Below are 10,141 nucleotides of genomic sequence, written 5' to 3' on the forward strand. Positions count from 1 at the left end.
CGGTAAAACAGATCCAATTGAGCCAGAACCGGCCTTACCCCTCTACTGTTGAAGAAAAATAATATTTCTCGATGGAGCGATCGTTGCCGCGGAATTTGGAATCTCGTACTCGTGCTCGGTCGCGGCTAAATACTCCACCGAGAATACAGGTTGTTTCGTATATTCTTGCAATCAAACGGATATGTTCGAAAATGTAGAGCTCTAGGTTGCACTTGTCCGCCGCCTGTAGATCCAGTTAACGCGACGTTGTGTCGGGACAATGATCTGTGAAAACGAATGCGTTTTCGCAACAGCGAGTGTACCTCGGTCGAGAGAGAAGCGCCGTACTGTGTGCATTGTAATTGGGACGAAACCGACCCTTCCAGCATAGATTTCGTAGACATGGATGCAATGCCGGAATTAACGTTGGTACGTTGCGAGCAACAGGATGTGATCGATGCTTTCAACGAGATATTCGGCGTTATCATGGATGACGCATTGGAGATCGGGGATGGTTTCGGTCGAGTCGCGAGAGGAAGCACAGCTGAAAGCGTTCGCGTTCTGTTGTGGGTAATAGGTTGCATACTGTTCGTCTTGATATTCGGAATATCCATAGCTATTTGGAAAATGACGAGGACACAACCGCAAGTGCTCAACTAACTCGTTTTGAATATGACGTCTTCAAATTGACGACCGTCTCGACGCAAACACTCGCACGCTCGAATCGCTACGTTGGCTATAACGTTCGATAGAATCTGATGTTTGTTTTCGTTCAAATCGCGAAGGTTTGCGGCAATTGCATCGCGCAATTCGAACGTGGTTCTGGGCTTGTCGCACAAGAAAATTTTATCCTTCAAGTAATCCCAAAGAAAATAGTCCGGCGTGGACAGATCGGGCGAACGAGACGGCCATGCGAACGCGGCACCTCTCGAAATGACGTTGTTCTCCCCGAATACGTCGGTCAAAATACGAATCGTTTCTCGAGTGAGCCGTGGCGCCGTCTTGTTGCCAGAACTATCGCTCGTCGGGACGTTCGTTTCTTTGCGTTATCCATGGATATTACGAATTAGGGAATCATTTTTCTTTAACGCTCTTTGTTTACGGAGATCGCTCGTCCTAGTTTAACCTCTAAAAAATACGGGCTTATTATCGCGCTGCTCGTAATACCACATCATATGACTCTGGGTTGCGTCTCGCGTCGTCACGAGACGAGGTTGTTTGTTGCCCCAAAACCGAACGTTTTGTTTGTTCGTCACGTGGCTGCTCGTATCGAAATGCGCTTCGTCTCTCATAATGAGATGTTCAAGTATTCCCGGATATCGGTTCAATAGATCGAGAAACGTTTTGCAAAAAGCGGCTCTTCCAGTAAAATCTGGCACTCTCATTCCATGAGTTATCTGTAATTTGTATGCTTTCGCGTCTAAATCCTCGCGCAAAATATGCATGAGCGATGCGCGCGAAATATCCAGAAAGCGAGACCTCTTTCTGGTCAACAGCATCAACTCGTCGTTTATACTCCGTCTGACCGTTACTATCGTAGCGTCGTCGCGTTTCATCGGACAGCCACTCTTCGCACGATTTCCGACGTTTCCGTTCTTTACGAATCTCTCCACTATCGACCGAATACTGCGCGGTTTGGGAGAGGGAAATTCATCCGTGAACTCGAGTAACCTCGCGCGTCGTATTCGTCTAATGTTACCGTCGTTTTGAAAGTACATACGCACCACCGCCACTCGTTCCTTCATTGATATTCTGGTTCTTAGTACCATCTTTCATATGTGCGAAAGAAATAAATGTTGACCTCTTTCTTACGCATGGATGGTCGTACGAACGAAAGAAGATATATACGGCGCTCAGCAAACAACGGCTGGCGACGCGCAGCAGGTAGCATCGTAACGCCCCCCCCCCATTTTTTTATTTGTCGCCAACGCGACATTTAAACATTTATAGTTACTTTTAGTATATAAATTTTTTTATGAGTAAGATGTATCGAGAACACAAATATTATAATGAAAAATGTTCAACACCCAAATTTCTGCATACAGGGTTTGTCCGGAAAGTAATGCGTCGCATTTTTTTTAACGTTATTTATTAATCGCACAGGTACAACAACTTAAAATTCTTCGAAGTAAGCCCCTTCAGCATCTATACATTTTTGCCAGCGCGATTTCCATGAGTCATACGCTTTCTGGAACTCGTCGACTGTGATGCTGTTCAGGGCGGCCGTCGACATAGCTTGCACATTGTCCACCGACTCCAGATGTTTCCCTTTAAGGGCTCTTTTCGGTTTGAAAACAGTAGTTTGCGCACACGAGTCACATTGTCGTCCGTTCGCGATGTTGACGGGCGTCCTGCGCGGACCTTGTCTGCGACCTCCTCCCGACCATCTCGAAACATCTTGTGCCATCTGTTCGACTGCGATCTGGAAAGGCAATCATCTCCGAAGGCTTCCTGAAGCATTTCAAATGTTTCCAGCAGCGTCTTCTTAAGCTTCACATAAAACTGTATCACATAGTGTTGCTTTAACGTTTTCTCCATGGTACCTTCGACGCGACCACTACGCAGAAGTTCTCGGAACAAGCCGTCCTATTCCTCCAAGCGCATGAAGGCAATTGAGCGACATACCGCTAGAAAGCTACAGGTTTCCCCCACCTTCTCCAACCGGTCCGACCGCTCAGGACGTATACTCGCGTCACAAAAAAATGCGACGCATTACTTTCCGGACAAACTCTGTATAACTGCACAAGAGTTTCCGATAGTATTTATAAAACTGAAAATCTAACGACTGAAAAAATTTAGTAAGAAAAAAATTACAAAACGTTTACGAAATTGAATATTTAACGATTTCTCATAAACTATGGGGTTTGGAAAAATTTTCTGAGGACAAAAATGTCTTAGAATCAATCGAAGAATACTCTCAAATTTTTTTCAGAATTTTTAAAGATAATTTTTAGTTCTGAAGAGGCAAAAATAAATATTTTAAAAAATGTTGGAAAACCGTTCTGAAAAAATTTGAGGGTATTCTTTGACTAATTTTAAGACATTTTTGTTCTTAGGAATTTTTCACGAACCTTAACAGTTTTTACAGAGAACCTTCACCTTAACAGAGAAAAAAATTCGCAAAGTTGAAACAAAAAATTTTCCCTTTCGGACGCCATTTTGTGTCCGCCATTTTGAATTTTGAAAAAAATCCAACGGGGTTTGAAAGAGCAGACATCTATAACACCGTTTATAGTGATTGCGATGGCGTGTGCAAATTTTTTCCAGCGCAAAATAAACATTAAAAAAAAAAACCGTGAAAAATTTGTGAATTTTTTGGAAAAACGGCCTATAACTTTTCCGGCTTACGATTTGGGTAAAATTTCTCAACGGCATTCGAAAGAGGAGGTCAAAATCTATAAGAAATGATGTTTGATAAATTTTCATATGATTTTTTCATTAACAGATATAAGGTTGAAAGTTTAAAAAAAATTTGTGTTATGTGGGAGGAAAAGGGTTAAGAATGCATTTATACAGGAGCAATTTATTATCCACTGAGAGATGAGAATTACCATTCATAAGTCAGTAAAGACTGCGCAGTTTCAGTCCAAGTGCTTTTCGTTTCATAAATATATGCTTTCTCCAAATAAGGCGTCTATCCATATACATTCCTAGATACTTGACCTCGTTTGCCTGGGGTATTTGGACTTCATGAAGAGTAACAGGTAGGCAAGTATCCTTTTTTGTGGTAAAGGTAATTTGAACAGATTTAGTTTCGTTTGCAAGTATACGCCAATCTTTAAGCCAACAGGATATTTTATCAAGACTGGTTTGAAGCTTTTTGGAGGCCATGTTCGGGCACGAGTTCACCGCAAGAATCTCTGTGTCATCTGCAAAAGTAACGGTGACTACCCCATCATCTACCGACAGGTCAGAGGTGTATAGCAGGTACAAAGTGGGGCCCAGCACACTGCCTTGAGGGACTCCAGCCCTTATTTCATAAAGGCTAGTTGTAACGTCACCCTGTTTCACCAGATAATGTCTATTATTTAGGTACGATCTGATAAGTTCATAGAAACTAATTGGAAGAGAAGTCCCGACCTTGTACAGCAACCCCTCATGCCAAACACGGTCAAAAGCTTGGGTTATATCTAAGAAGACAGCAGAGCAATATTGTTTGCCTTCGAATACTGAGTAGATTTTTTCTACTAGTCTATGTACTTGTTCTATTGTACTATGTTTGTGCCTAAAGCCAAATTGGTGGTCCGGCAAGAGATCGTTTTCAGCAATTTGAGGCTCAAGTCTTTTTAGAAGGAGAATTTCCATCACTTTAGAGAGGATAGGAAGTAAACTGATAGGGCGATAGGACTTAACGTCCTCAGCTGGTTTGCCCGGTTTAGGTATCATTTTGATCAAGGCTATCTTCCATTGGGATGGGACACAAGCTAATCTGATAGCATTATACAGAGATGTTAAGAAGGTAATAGCTTTGTCAGGTAGCTGCTTTAGGATTTAAGCGGTTATTAAGTCATAACCAGGTGCTTTATGGTTTTTTAGTCTTTTCACTTCTGTTTGGATTTCGCTTTTCGAAAATTTTTTGATAGAATCTTGTTGATGCAATTTGTTTAATTTGTTTAGGAATTCATGTATAGTCTGTCCCTTGGAGCCTTCGTCTGGATTTGGAGCAAAGACTCCCCCAGATAGTCAGCGTATGCCTCAGCATCACTAGCAGCTCATGATCCATTAGATTTGCGTATAGAGGGCTGGTGAAAAACAGGGCGTTTTAGTTTTTCAGTAGCTCTCCACAGAGAGTAGTCAGAGGAGGCAGTGGCGTCTAGATTTTTTAAATATTTTTGTATCTCTGCATTTCTGTCGTTATATAGAAGTCTTTTTAATTCAGCTGAGAGACGGTTTAATCGGGTTTTATCCTCAGAATATCTGGTCTTCTGCCAAACTTTCCTGGTACGTCGTTTTTCAGCTATTTTATCCCTGATGGATAAGGATAAAGAATAATAAATAGGTTTAGTGTGGGTGACCGTGGGGGTGGAGTCTCAGGCTGCCCTTTGGATACAGTTGTTAAGATGTTCAACTGCGCTTTCGATATCCTTATCGCTTTTTAACACTTTCACAACCGCTGACACCAATGTGGTGTCATGGGCAGGCCAGTCGTTGTATGCCGGTGACACTCATGTGGTGTCATTGGTAGGCCAGTCGTTATTTGCCGGTGACACTCACGTGGTATCATTGATAGGCCAGTCGCTATTTGCCGGTGACTCCCACGTGGTACCAGTGGCAAGCCACTTGCAAAACTTTTCTTAGCACGTCAGATGCTTAAATGATGCAAAATTTTATTACGCAAAACCTTTTGACTACTAAAGAATCTATCACGAAGCGCTTTGGAGGGTCTGAATATTATCGCTAAGGACTGAATACTTTTTTACGAAATAAATTTCAATTTGGCTTATTGATAAGCAACAAGGTATGTTGTTTCTGAGAATTTAGCACGAATACGATAAAATGATTTCTGGACGAAGGCTTGTTTTCAGAACGTCACATTGTAATTCGATATATAATTTCAGTAGCATTGTGAAAATATCCCCTAATAGTAATGGATTACGACGAAGACAATAGTTCAGAAGATTATTATGCTGATGTGCTTTCTGATGTTCCTGCTGATTGTAATTTAGAAGAAACAAGTGAAGAAGGAAGTGATGCAGAATCTGTCAATTCAGACATTATTACTGGAGTGCGAAGAAAACGACGGGTCCTGCCGTTACCGAGTTCTTCTGACGAAATCGACGAAGAAATGCATTTAGACTGGACAGAATTGGATAAAACTACGAATAATAATGAAGCTTTTAGGGGCACTCCGGGTCCTATTGTGTTTCCAACAAATACAAGTATGGTTGATGAATTCATAGATATGTTTATTGGAAACGATTTATTTGAATTTATTGCCACAGAAACAAACAGATACCACGCACAGAATTGTGGAAAGTATAAAGAGCAAAAAAAAAGTGCCAAATGGTTCGATATAACGGTGGCAGAGCTGAAAAAGTGGTTTGGATTAATAATTATAATGGGACTTGTAAAAAAACCAAAAATGGAGGATTACTGGTCTACAAATCCACTGATAGAGACTCCAATATTTTCCAAGACAATGAGCCGCAATAGATTCAGGCAAATATTGACATATATTCATTTTGCAAACAATGCTAACACGCCTACCAATGGTAACCGACTCTTCAAGGTACAATATCTAATCGAATATTTCTGCAAAAAATTTGAAGAAAATTTCAATCTTTCGCAAAACATTTGTATTGACGAAGGTATGATACCGTGGCGCGGGAGGCTTAACTTTAAAACTTATAATCCATCCAAAATTACCAAATATGGTATCCTTATTCGAATGCTTTGTGATTCTGGTACTGGATATATTTCCAGTTTTAAACTTTATTGTGGCGTTGGGCAAAGTTTAAACACCACGATAATGGAATTATTGAGACGTTCCTTTGGAAAATGGCACCATCTGTATATGGACAATCTGTACAATAGTGTTGCCCTCGCAAAAGAACTACTTCTGAAATAAATCCGAGTGTGTGGAACAATAAGGCGTGACCGAGGACTACCAGATTCTTTAAAAAATGCGAAATTGAAAAGATCGGAATCTTTGTTTAAGCGACAAGGAGAAATTCTTTTGCAGTTGTGGCAAACCTTAAAAAACAGAGTTGTCCGAATGATATCTACAATTCACAATGCCGAATTTGTGGACACTGGAAAGATTTGCAGAAAAACTGGCCGGGCGATTCAAAAACCCCGATGTATTTTTGATTATAATCAGCATATGAAAGGAGTGGATCGAGCTGATCAATATCTAAGTTATTACTATATATTCAGAAAGACTCTAAAGTGGTCTAAAAAGGTTTCATTGTATCTTTTTAACTGCGGTTTGTTCAATGCGTTTAAAGTATATAAACATATGAACGGAAGTTGTGGTAAAACTCGGGCATTTCGTGACTTCCTGCTGCGTGTAGCAAGATATTGGATACAAGACAGAGACATCGAAGGGAATTTTACAAATCCTACAACATCGACTCATCATCATCAGGATCCACTTCACAGACTTTCTGGAAATTTAAAACACCACCAATTGATTCCAATTAGTCCAACTAACAAACGTAAAAGAAGAAGATGTCACGTATGCTATTCACATCGTCAGAGAAGAACCACAAGATTCATGTAAAACTTGCAAAGTTGCATTACACTTGGGGAACTGTTTTGCTACCTTTCATCAAAAAGAGAAATATTAAATAAATGCGGAATTTAGTTAAATGGAGTTATTCAATAAAAAGCAGTTAATTTTATTATGTTGTTATGAATTTTGTTTTATATTTGTAGGTTTCAATAATTATCACACAAAGGGAAAATATTGTTGTATAATAATGTTGATTATTGATTTATAATAATAATGTTAATTGTTTCATGAATTTACGTAAAGTTTTTTCTTCCAAAATATTGCCGGCCACTGGCGACGTTTCACTGCGCTAACATGCGGTTGTGAAAGTGTTAACGAACAGTTTGTGTCTAGTGAGGAAGTCAAGAATCTCCGGAAGCAGTCCCAGTCAGTATGTTTGTTATGCAGTCTACAAGGTTTAGAGGTCAGCATAATTTCCCTGCTCAGTAATATGAGAACAGGGGAGTATGATGAGAGATCAAAATAGGGTCTACATTCGATTAATTCGTTGGAAAGACCTTTAGTTATGCAAAAATCGATTAAGTCTGGGATCTTTCTAATGTCTGAAGGCCAATAAGTAGGATTGCCCGATGAGGCGACGCCAAGTCTCAGGATTTCAATTGCCTGTAATAACTGTCTGCCCTTGAGGTTTATTATTCTAGAGCCCCAATGAGAGTGTTTCGCATTTTAATCTCCTCCAGCTATGAATCTATAGCCAAGGGAAGAGAAAAATTTTAGATAATTATCTTTGTTTATAGCATGTTTAGGAGGGCTATAAACAGCGGAAATCAGTATTGTTCCCTTCCAATCCTCAACTATAACGTTAGTTGTTTGTTGTTTGTTACTTTTTCCGTTTGATAAGGTGAGATGACATAATGCCTGATATTTTTTTAAATCAATATCGTGCTACCTCCATGAGCAGTGCCATCAGGGTGCGTTGTGTGGTAGAAACTAAAATTTGTCATACTAAAATGGTTTTTCTTTGTGAAATGCGTTTCTGAGATTAAAAGAATATCTAATTGGTGTGTTGTCATGAATGCCTTAACTTCCAAAGTATGTTGTGACAGCCTGTTAGCATTCCATAAGGATATTTTTAATGCGTCGAATTTGACATTCTAGACATTAGGTTGTGAAAAAGATTTGTTAGAGTATTTAATTGTTCCGTGATTTGTTTTAGTATTACCATCATACTTCTAGTATCAATAAGTACGTCGGACTTTGGAGCGTTTATCTTATCTGTAGGATAAGTTAAGTCAGTATTTTTTGCAGTTTGAGCAAAAATGGGTTTGTTATATGTTGTTTGGTTTATTTCAGGGGAAGAAAGTTTCAAGCTTGCCTTATCTGGTGCTGGAAGTATTTTTTTCCTAGCGGGTGGAAACTTGATTTTTTGTAGTTCTCTGTATACACTACATCCTTTATAGTTAGCTGGATGGTTCCCATTACAGAGGACACATCTGACATCGTCTGATCTAAATTTGAGCGCGCAGTCAGCTGAGAGGTGATTACCTGCACATTTGATGCATTTGGGACTGCGTCGACAATAGGCTTTCGTATGGCCGTAGTGCTGACATTTGGCACATTGAGGTATCTCGCGCTTAGGTCTTGGAGGTTCGGAGGAAATACCACAGTGTAACAAATATTTCACTTCATAAATTTGCTTGTAATTATCGTTTGATCTTAGTTCAACAATGAACATAGGTAGTGGCTTTTTTGTTCCTCTTTGCTTGACGTTTCAAATATTTGTGGCTACGTGTCCGAGGTCCAATAGAGCCTCCTTAATGTCATTAGTATCCACAGAGGGATGTATATTTTTCAAAACCACCTTGAAACTTCTTTCTCTTTTTGGCTTGTAAGTATAAAATTCGGTTTGCTTGTTCTCCAGCTGGTTAACAATTTTGGAAAAAGTTTCAGAGGATCCTGGCTGAATTTTAACCTGATCATTACGGAGAATTTTAATCTCATTTTCTTCGGCTAGGTCATTTAGCAAATGTATGAGAGGCTGAATGTTTTTGACTCCGTCCACAAATATTGGTGGAGACTTAATTGGCTTTTCTTTGGTTTCTTGATTAACATCATGTTCCTCTTCGTTTTCAAGTGGAGAGAAACTGTTAGACGTGATAACAGGGTTACTAAGCCAATAGGTACTGATTTTGGCTTGTTTTTGTTGTTTTTTGCTAAGTTCCTCAGGACTAGCAAGCGATCTTTTCTTCCTGTCTGTAACTGTTTTCGAGGGAGAGTCAAGCTTTAGTTCAGTTTCTTTATTGTTCAAGCCCTTCATAGAGTTTTTATTTTTATTTTGGTTATTATAGTTATAAGTGCTTGATGGATGTCCGCTGAATGAAATAGAACGAGGTCTATTTGATTCCATGACTTGTGGAATTTTTCCACGCAATGGTTGGTCCCCCCCTCCCCCCAGAATCCTTGGGGTCGACCTATGAGGAGGGTGGATTTTCCATCATAGCTGGGATGCCACCTGAGGTAGTGAATGCGTGTTTTGTTTTCATTGCATATTTTCCCAAATTCATGATTGATTTGCTAGTTTTGGTCCACCCCGAGTATTTTATTTCCCCAGTACTCTTCGGCAAGCCATCGAGCATTCCCCAATGCGCCGCCAGGGGAGACGCCCGATGGGGACTAGCAATCCCACACGGGCCGTCAAACATGATGTTCCAACAAGTTGGACTTAACACCGAGCTCTGCGGGCAACTTCTGGTGGCCTTTTTCGAGACCGTTATATCCCCGAAAGAGAGAGAGACTTTCCTATCCCGGAAGTAGTTAACTAGCACATTGAAGATGTTAAGAGAGCAGTTCCTATCCCTAAATCATGATAATACGAAGGGCCACCACGCTTTGTCAAACGCTCCCAAGATGTCGAAGAGCAGCGCAATGACGTATCTCTGTTCAGAGGCAGAGATCATCCGTTGCAGCTCCAGGACAGCGTCCTCCGTC

At 40.3% G+C, this 10,141-nt stretch overlaps 1 pseudogene; it reads left to right on the plus strand.

The window, feature by feature from the left end:
* The first annotated feature begins 5,566 nt into the window (after positions 1–5,566).
* LOC106749087 lies at positions 5,567–7,201 on the plus strand (annotated as a pseudogene).
* The last annotated feature ends 2,940 nt before the right edge of the window (positions 7,202–10,141 follow it).

The sequence above is a fragment of the Dinoponera quadriceps genome, unplaced genomic scaffold (genome assembly GCF_001313825.1).
Source record: "Dinoponera quadriceps isolate SergipeBrazil2010 unplaced genomic scaffold, ASM131382v1 scaffold3450, whole genome shotgun sequence".
Lineage (NCBI taxonomy): Eukaryota > Metazoa > Arthropoda > Insecta > Hymenoptera > Formicidae > Dinoponera > Dinoponera quadriceps.